Raw genomic sequence first — 9,893 nt, 5'->3', positions numbered from 1 at the left:
AAACAATTCAATTAATTTAATCATTTCTAAGGTTATCACCTGCTCAAAATGTCTGATGGAAACACCCAGTGCTGATTGACTGCTGTAAAATCACTTAATCAAAGTACACCTGTGACCGAATAACAGCTCAGATATCAATGCGCTGCCTTTAACCGTTAGCATTATTATTTATTTATTTTTTTTTGCTCGACTACCTCACCTTTGAAATGAGCTAAACAATAGACTTTTTTCTCGGAAAACAGTTGCTAAACTTGTGAAAAATCGTTATGAACATGTTAGTGCAGTTTTACTGACAAATGGAAGTAGACAAGGACGTCGTTAATGATCGGTAGAGGTCGCTGCGGAACAATGCTGGACAGAGAGGTTTGACACAAACGCACATCAGGTAGGAAACGGCAACGGTGTGTGAATTTATCTCTACTCTTTGTTAAAGATTTACAGAGGACCAGGTGTGAAAATGTTTTTGTTGAAAAAAAAAAACAGTCATAGCTTACAATAAAGTAGCCAGCTGTGTCTTGACTGATTTACTTGCTACTTGTGCAATTATAAAGGGTAAGGTCGGAAGAAAATTAAGATACACTGCGGCCAGGTGCACATTTATAACATTAGTCTAAACGTGGTGCAAGCGGTTTGTTTTAGTGACAATAAGACCAAGTGTCTGTGTCTGTCGATGTGCCATTCATGCAGAGGAACACTTTCATCAGACTGTGGGTCTGTGAAGTTGATATTAATAGACTGTGAGTGATGTTTGGTGATTCAATAGACTAAATGAATTATAGATGATATGTCCTGGAAAATATTACTCTAATCTCAGAACAAAACATCAGAGACCTTTGGAGCGTTTTTAGCCTTCTTCCAGTCTGTCTGCCTCAAGACATCCAGTTGAAGAGAGAGAGACAGATTGGTGTCTGTCATAAAATACTCCCACTGTTTCTCTTATCCTTTCTCTGTCTGTCTGTCTGTCTGTCTGTCTCACACACAGACATACAGAGGTCAGTTGTATGGCTTGGCCACTTATTTGGTATAATTAGGATGTTGTGTTACAATAAGGTCATTTGCTCACTGCATTATACAATGTGCTTTTTTTTTATATAGATATCCTGTAGAACACTGTAATATAAAAGCTCTGCCTGATGCAGGTCTCAACCAGAGAGCAAGTGAGCTGAGCTGTGAAGTCATGCATGCACAAGGTAGGAGAGATTACTGATTTTAAGTGCTTGAGGAAGCTTTGAGATCTTTTATTTAAGAAACAATTGCAACTCTACAATATAAAAAACTACTTTCAACATAATCAGCAATTTAACTTGAAAAATAAAATGTAAAAGTCTATATCAGCAAATTGAACCTCGAACAGTCAAATAAATTTTCCTAGAAACAAATAAAAGAGACTTTTAAAAATGCACAAGCAAAAAAACTCTCATTTGAGGTATTCCACTTATTCTGACCATGTGTGTAAAATCAGAATCTGCAATGTCACTCATGTGGAAGCTCTACTACATACAAATTCTATGCAGTATGTAATACATACTAGTCACAGTCTGTTACCATACTCTACCACTTAATACTAACAGGAAATAATACAACCAATGCAATATTTAAATGTTTTTTTCAGGATACTGTCACATTGGTACACGTAAATAGAGTAGAGCCATCCTTACCGAACAAATAACACCTGTGCTATTCCCAAGTGTTTGCTGTGAAAGGGGCCATTATCATTTATTATAATTGTTATTATTATTATTATTATTATTACAAGTTAAATTCTGATATTGTAGAAAGTGTAGACTTTTCTTTGCCTACAAATGTCAAATGCCTAAATGCCATATTGAAATATCTTTTATTAAATTCCAAAAAATATCTTTGATATGATAATTTCTTCACGGAAAAGTTGTTATAAGCGAACAGAGTGTTGTTGTAGGTAGTACAAATTATAACCAGATTACTATAATCCTAATTGTGCGTAACACATCGCTCCTCAGCCTCCTCACAAGGAGGATTATTATAAATTCACCTCATCTCAGCAGTAGATTTTTCTTGTGCACCCTGAGCTCACTGTGTGTTGAACACAGGGTTGCTTCTTCTCTGTTGGTGTGCCTTTGTCTCCCCTCCCCACGTCCCTCCTATCCATCCATCTGTGCTCCTCACTCTCTGACTTTGTCTCTCCTCTGAGTGTGTTCCAGCCATATTGTGGTTTGAAGTGTTTCTGCTTCTAATGAGCCAATTGTTCTTGTGTTTTGTTCCCCTCGGGGAGCGTTGTGTAGCTAACAACATTCTGCTCACAACCATTTTAAAACATATTCACTGCACCAGGGAGGGATTGAGGCCAACAAAACAATAATGCCTTGGAGCATGTACAAAATGAAAAATGTGTTAATGACAGTCGCTCTAGCGAAATGACAGCGCATTCTTTTCCTGTCAATTAGACCTTGGTTATTCAAAAGCAATTTGCAACTCCCTGCAGAGTAAAATGTGTGCCATCTCCCAGGCCTTACCCCGTGATTGTGTAAGTGATGTATTCATTCCGTTTCTCTGTGTGCGTCCTAGTTTGAGACATCGAAATAATATTAAGGTTAGACACAGTACTTCATCCACATAGTGTTGCTCCCATGAAAACAGAGAAAAGTATAGGTCTATTTTGAGATGTGTATGTGTGTGTAGGATTTTTTTTTCTGTGTGCACAAGTGCGCCCATGACCGTGTACAAGGGGTATTGATACAGCTGGCATTCAAAGCCCTGATTAATTGCCATGGCATTTGGCTGTTCTCGGTAAATGCCATATCCCATGCTGAGTGCTCGGTTAATGGATGTCTGCCCATTGCAGCCCCAGCACCGGCCCTTTCTCCTCGTATTTTTCCTCTCCTCTCCCCTCTTCCTTCTGCTCCTTCTCTGCTTCATGAAAGGTTAGCCTTGCTTTATCAGCAGGAATAGACACATGAGTGGAGTGATCCCATGCAGCTCAGATGTCCATGCTCTTGACAGTTTTGTCCAGAGTGGGCTTGCCATACAAAGGCTCAGCCTCCTCTCTATTTCTGTCAGCACCAGTTCAACGGTAGCTTAAGGTTACGTCCTCTTCCCTTCTTCTCTTTAATCTACAGTAAATGTGGTATGATAAGAGCTGGGAAAGAGCTCTACCTTCAAGTGTGTATACCCCTAAGACCCAATTTCAGTTTGTCTCTATATCTCTAAGAGGAGAAAAAAAGATATGAAGAATTAGCTTTCGTCCTCAAGTGAATTAGTTTGCTCTATCTTAATGAGGTTTGCCATGTCAGAGGGAACAGTTCAGAGCCTGCATGCTAAACAGACTGAAATTGGAATGGAGTATTAGCTCCTTAACTGCAAAAATACCTTCTCTCCCTAGCTCTAATTCCAACACTGCCACGCAATTACCCTTATATACAATTTTATCTTGTCACTTCCAAATGGGAATAGAAGACCAAGCAGAGGGGAAATCATCTTGTTTTTTTTTTTTTCTTTCTTTTTTCTTTTTGGAAAACTAATTCCAAAATCTAATTAACTGCAGAAAAACATGTCACCAGTTTGGCTGAAAACATCCAACGCAGTTATGCAAATGGGCCCAAGGATTGTAGTATGTGATTTGACAGAATCTCATTCTGGATGGTGTGAGGCCAGATAGAGAGATTACTCAGCCGTATCTGAGTGGAGGCAAACAGGAAGAGATGAGCTTGGTAATTTATTGTGTTGGTATTTCTCCTGTTTGACTTCAGACAGCTCATTAAGGGGCGAGGTGTCACCCAGCCGGACAGAAAGACAGACAGGAGCATTTCTCTAATGGGCCCTCCTCTGCTCTGTCTGCATCAGCTCTTTCCTGCCTTTTGCGTTGCTGGCTTAATCTCTGAATTTTTTAATATGAGGTGCCAAATAAGATTTTACACAATTCATCATTTTGCTCCTCACGGGGGAGAGGGAGATGCTATTTCATCCTCCCACTTGTCCTTAGTCTGCTTACAGGGCTGTTTCAGGGCAGCCATTGAGAGATGGCCAGAGGGCCGAGATAGGGAGCAGAGGTCTGTCTTACATTTTATTACGACACGTTGGAGAGACAGTGAATGCTGCTGTGTTGTGACAGTCTGCTGTACAAGTGTCATTCTGCTGTAACTGGCTGGTGATGCTGTTGGCAGGGAGTGGTCCATATGCTGTGAGAGTGCAGAAGCGTAATTAACATTTGTCTCTGCTGGAGGGTACATGCTCAGATGTACACACACAGCAAGGATGTTAGACTGACTGTTGTAACTATACCCCTCTAAACTCCATGACTAACCTAAATCTAATACTAACCTTAAACCATAAATCTAATGTCACAACCCAAACTAGCCTCTTGAAGAGGCAAGAGACAAGTAAAACATCTTTACTCTTTTTGTCAAAAGTATAAAAATAAACATCTTCACACATTATGAGAATGCCCCCAGTCAGCGATGACCTTTGGTTGCGATGTCAGTCCCTACACCAGGCTCTTCAGGAGCCCTCCTCACACCCTGACGGCTCCTGATTACATGCCAGTGAGCATTTGTTTGCAGACACAAAAAGCCATACAAAAAAAGAAGCGAGGTCCACTCAAGTACAAACAAGTAATTAATTATTGAGTACACCAAACACGACTGCTTGCTAATCTACGCAGCCGTTTAAAACCCCTTGATTTATAATTCAGGCCATTTTTCTCACTCTAGTGAGCGCCCGAGATTGGAAGGCTACACTGGAGGGCACTTGAAATTTCACTGGTGCAAGGTGTGTCTTTTCACTGAGGGTCCTGTGTGTCTCTGTACACGCATTGCTGTGTGATGCAATACGTGAGTGAGAACTGAAAAGCATGTGCTGATCAGTATTGCAATAAACAAAAAGTTGAGCGCCAGGCAAGTTCACACAAATGTTCATTTAATTATATTGTAAAATTCACCCCTGTTCCTGAATTCAGCTCCTCTGTGTTGCCTCCCTCACAATGTTTAAAAGTGATTACAAATGTATTTGTGCTAAAAACACTGGGGTGCCTTGTTAGACAAACCCACAAGCGCTTCTTATTTAATATGTGTGGCAGATATTACACTGAGTGCTGTACATTAGGAATGCAAATAACATGGCGTCAAAGGGGTTTTAGTTAATTAGCCTGAGATGTGATGCTGGCTCTGGCCCATAGCGGCTTGTGTTCCTCGGGACCGCAGACCTCAACGGGGGGCCATGCTTTGATCTGCGGATCCCACGGTCTGTTAACAGTTCCCCAACCTCTGTAATGCTGCCGCACATGGACAGATGGGAAGGATGTTTGCATGTGCATGTTTGTGCATGTAACTGATCCAATCCCTTTTTTTTTTTAAAACCATAACCTCCTTTGCCTTGAGTTTATGAACAGGCATTCTTGATTAATCTTTTCAAGTTTGACCATTGATAGCTCATGTTTCTGTAGCAGGTATTTCGATTTTTCTTCTCTTTCTCAACATAGAGAAAGATGTATGCCTGCTCTATACTGGGGAAAATCCAGCAGCGTTTCAAGTTGACTTCAGTTCTTTCACCAAATAATTTTGTACATCCAAAAGTATAACAGCCTTAATAATGTGAATCGTAGGTGACTGAGATTTTGTCAGCAATAACTAAATACACGCAAACATTCCAACGAAGCACAATTTCTAGTGATGACATTTATTTCCAAAGCTAAACTATGACTTCAGAAGACAACGTTTCATGAGGGAATAGAAACACTTCACAGTGGGCAGGCAGTTTTCAACATTACTATTTAAGTGAAAAGAATGAGATATTAATCAGCTTTTCAAATTAATGCAGTTGTCTCTTTGGCCTAAAAGTGATGTATCATTATTTTTTTACACTCCTGATGCACAGTAGATGATTTAATCCTACTAGACCAGAGTACACCTCCCCCTGCTGGCTGACGATCAAACAACACGGGCTCCCTCAGTGAGACTGGCGGGGTGTCCCAATTCTAATTACTATGTGCTAATACACCATGTACTAATGTTGACAGCACACTGTTTTGGCAGATAGAGTACACAAGAAATCAATGTAGTGTACTGTTTTTGTACTAACAAGGAATGATACAAGCCATCTGGGACATCAGTCAAGCTGCAGCTTGGGAACAGAAAAAATAAAAACTTGAACTTTCTGGGTGAAAGTTTTGTGTTTTCATTGATATTTTGGCTTGCTAAATACAGGTGTGGTAAATAATATTGCTAATGGCTGTGTTTCACTCAGGTATTTAAGTTTCATGGTTCTGATATTGGGCTCACTGCCCAGTATCAGATATATCAGTATAATGGGCTTTGAGTTTTTCAGACATTGTGGATAGAGCTGCTAACACAGATGACATCAGTTGAGTAGGTGTTCTTTCAGTGTGGCCAAGGACACATTTGTGTAAATTTCTGTTTTCCTAGTTCTTGTACAGAACTCTGTACAAGATTCTGAATGCGTCTCACTTATGTGCTAAGTGTAGCCAGACCACCTCTGAATGTGATCTGAGCAATCATATCTCAGTACGTCCTCAATGCACCTTGGGTGCATCCACACCTGCACTTAGGTTAGTTGTCCACTTGTGATCGGATCATCCAAGATGCATGGTTAATGTCAGGTGGGAATAAGGTCAAAGCTACAAGGACACCTCCATGAAACTGAGCCATGATTAATGTTACTGGTAAGACCTGAGCTTATCCTTCTCTGACAGCTGAAATGTATGCAGTGTGAAAGGTTTATATTTTCACTTTACTCCAGCTGTCATCAGGTCTTTCATTTCTGTTGCTCACTGCATTGTGGGACAACAGCAGCCAACATCATTGCACTTAAGATTTTATTATGCATGGTGGCATTTTTGTGTATACTCAAGTTTGGCATTTTTCCGCTGTGAATGCACTACATACTCAAAGCACGGTGTAAGATGTGGAATATCTAGATATATACAACTGGGACACCATATTGGCCCTTCTTATTTTTCCTTAGCTTTGTGTCTGCCTGCATACTTCTCTTTTGTTTTTATTTGTCCTTATCATTTTCAGAGTTGCTGTGTAAAAACTAGGAAAACTTCCACACTCTGCAAACTGTCTCAGGAAGGTGCTGGAGGAAAATCTTCAGTCTGTGGTACAATTAAAAAGAATAAAGACTTTCGCTTTCTTTTATGTTTGATTGCAAAGCTTTTTGTCTCAGACTTATTCAGACTTTGTTCAGTCTGAAAAATGTCTTCGCAATTAAATTTGAAATCTGCGATGGAGGAGACTGCTGAAGCCTCTATTCCTTTTAATTGTACCATTCAGAGTGGTGGGACACTAATGAATGAATTATAACATCACCTCAGGATATGAAACCAACTGCTGGAAAATGATGGTCGCTCATAACTGACTTATTAACTATTTATATTTTCAGTGGGAGTGTGTGATGTGACAGTGACAGGAGGGATGAGATAAATAAGAGGAGAATGCATTAGACTTGACAGGACAATGTGTGGCGTGCATGATGTTGGGGTATTCAGCATCCATGCCTGGCATTCTGATGACTCTCTGTACCATGGGAACTCGAGTGGATGAAACATAGTCCAGGAGCAATGAGCACAGCTGCAGAATGAAACTGATTCAACTATTTGCATTTGTAATTAGCCAAGAAAGCTCTCCTCTGGACATATGTTTAATCCTCTGGTGCTTGTGTGTGTTGTTTGTGTACAGGAATTGTATTGTAACACACACTGGAGGCATGTTTATAGAATGTTTTAACCTGTACAAGTGGAGCAGGAGGACAGGGTAGTTGTGATGTGGCTGTTTGCCTCTAAAGCGACTTGCTCAGAGGTTAGATGGCCCTTTTACTATTCTACCTGCAGTACCTGCTGTGCTATTTTGAGGAGAATTGTTTCACAACGCGCGGACTTCTCTCATCTTCAGTTCTGTCAATCCTGTGTCCTTGAGTCCCCTCATTGTTAGCTCCTGGGTTCTTCTCCTCTCTTCCTCCCTCAGTTCTTCTCTCTACCTCAGTTTTTCCTCATAATGTAGCCATGGTGATGTAGAGCCGACTGATGCAGAACTGTCTCAATGCACATTCGCCTGCACATGCACACGCACACACATACACACGCGCACGCACACACACACACACACACACACACACACACACACACACACACATTCAACCAGGGATTCACAGAATGGATAGAGGGCAGGGTGTGGGGGATGTGTGTGTGCATGTGCGGTGGTGCTACTGAAGGGAAGTCAGCCTTGAACCAACTAGCCCAAACCAAGGGAATAATAGGAAGAGTGCTCTCAGAGATAGAGCTGGCGAGGAGGAGAAGACAGTGAGGGGGTCTGCCTCATTTGCACTGAGTCCTCCCCTCTTCACGCAGCCAGCTGACAGGGGATATTTTTATCAGCACTGGCACACACAGTGCAGAATAGGAACAAATTCATTTGTAACAGCACACTCCCAGCCAAGGACAAGATCTCAGCAGGATAGAACATAGCTGTCTTTCTGTGCTATCAGAATAGAAATCATTCATTCTTATTTATGCACCTGCCTCAGCACAATTATGCAGAGGTGGTGGACAAGGCCTTGTCCATTTTGTAGCCAATGAAGCAGAAAACAGAAAAGCAGAATGTGTACCCCAAGGTCTGGACCCTCTCTGTCGTTTTAAAGTGCAGGATATTTCTCTTTGCTGACACACAGACATTATATTCTTCTTTGTTTTGTTTTTTTGTTTTTTTCTTAATTTGTCCTTCCATGTCTGTCCTGAGACTTTTCTTCCTGACCTTCTTTGGGAATTTCTCCAGAGGTATTTGAGGTTGGAAGATATCAAACTGTGGTTCACATAAGAAGAGTTTACCCTGTTCATACACACTGGTTTGTTGTAGGACACATCTGTTGATCTAAGCCCAATTAGATGTCAGTAGGATGACACAGCTTAAGTGTGCGTGAGAGAGAGGGAGAGAGAGAGAGAGAGAGAGTGGAAGCATGAATAAACCATGTGCTAAAGTGGTGTCGCTGGGCTGTTGTGTTGGCATGTCGGCACCGCTCAGGAAAAACATGTCCGTCTCTTGGGCATTGTCTGTAATCCAGCGTGTTAGAGCAGCTAGATGGCTCCTTTATGTAAGCAGTCCCAGAGTCTCAGACATCATCTGATATGCATACAGTGGAGAAATAAATAATTTTCCAGCAGTATATTTTGTTTTAAGATGATTATGAATAGTATTAGAACAGCTAATCCACTCTTACAAAGGACTCATGGTTCCAATTGGCTTGAATGACAATGCTTTTTTTAAAAAAAAACAGGATTAGTGTTGAATACACCTGAAGTTTAAGCAGAAAATATAATTTTTTTATCCTCAAATGCCATGCAAATCCCCTGCTCTGAATAGTTTGTTTTGCATCTGCAAGGGACAGTCATGGCCAAAAAAATACAGTTTGATTTTCTCAAAGCAGCATGGTTTCATCTCTTTGCAGTGACACAAATACCGTAGTGTGCCAGGCTGACAGACAGATGATCCATTGCAGGCGTTGTAATTGAAAACACTGAGAGGGGGTGGACAATTAATCTCTCTTTCTTTCTTTGCTTCAAATTTCCATGGAGAAATACCCTGAAATGCAGATAATAGATAAGAGTGTTATTGATTAGATGGGGTGGGAGGAGAGGCGAGTAGGTGCAGAGGTTCTCCATCACTAATCTCTCTGGCTGTGACTGCATCTAAATAACCTGCAGAGAGGGATAAACAGGCGCATCCATCATGGGACGGCTGCTGCAGACAGTGATGGATGCCTCCACCCTCTGCCACCCTCCGCCGCGCCTCTCCCTCCTGGTCAGGGACAGGAAGTGACACCTGCACTCAGGAGAAATACCTGGCTTAAACCAGGCAGGAAAATGCCTACTTTAACTCTGCTGTGATGGAAGGATTCAGGGCAGGCTT

This window comes from Lates calcarifer, linkage group LG12 (assembly GCF_001640805.2).
Source record: "Lates calcarifer isolate ASB-BC8 linkage group LG12, TLL_Latcal_v3, whole genome shotgun sequence".
In the NCBI taxonomy this organism is placed as follows: domain Eukaryota; kingdom Metazoa; phylum Chordata; class Actinopteri; family Centropomidae; genus Lates; species Lates calcarifer.
This window is presented reverse-complemented; position numbering follows the sequence as displayed.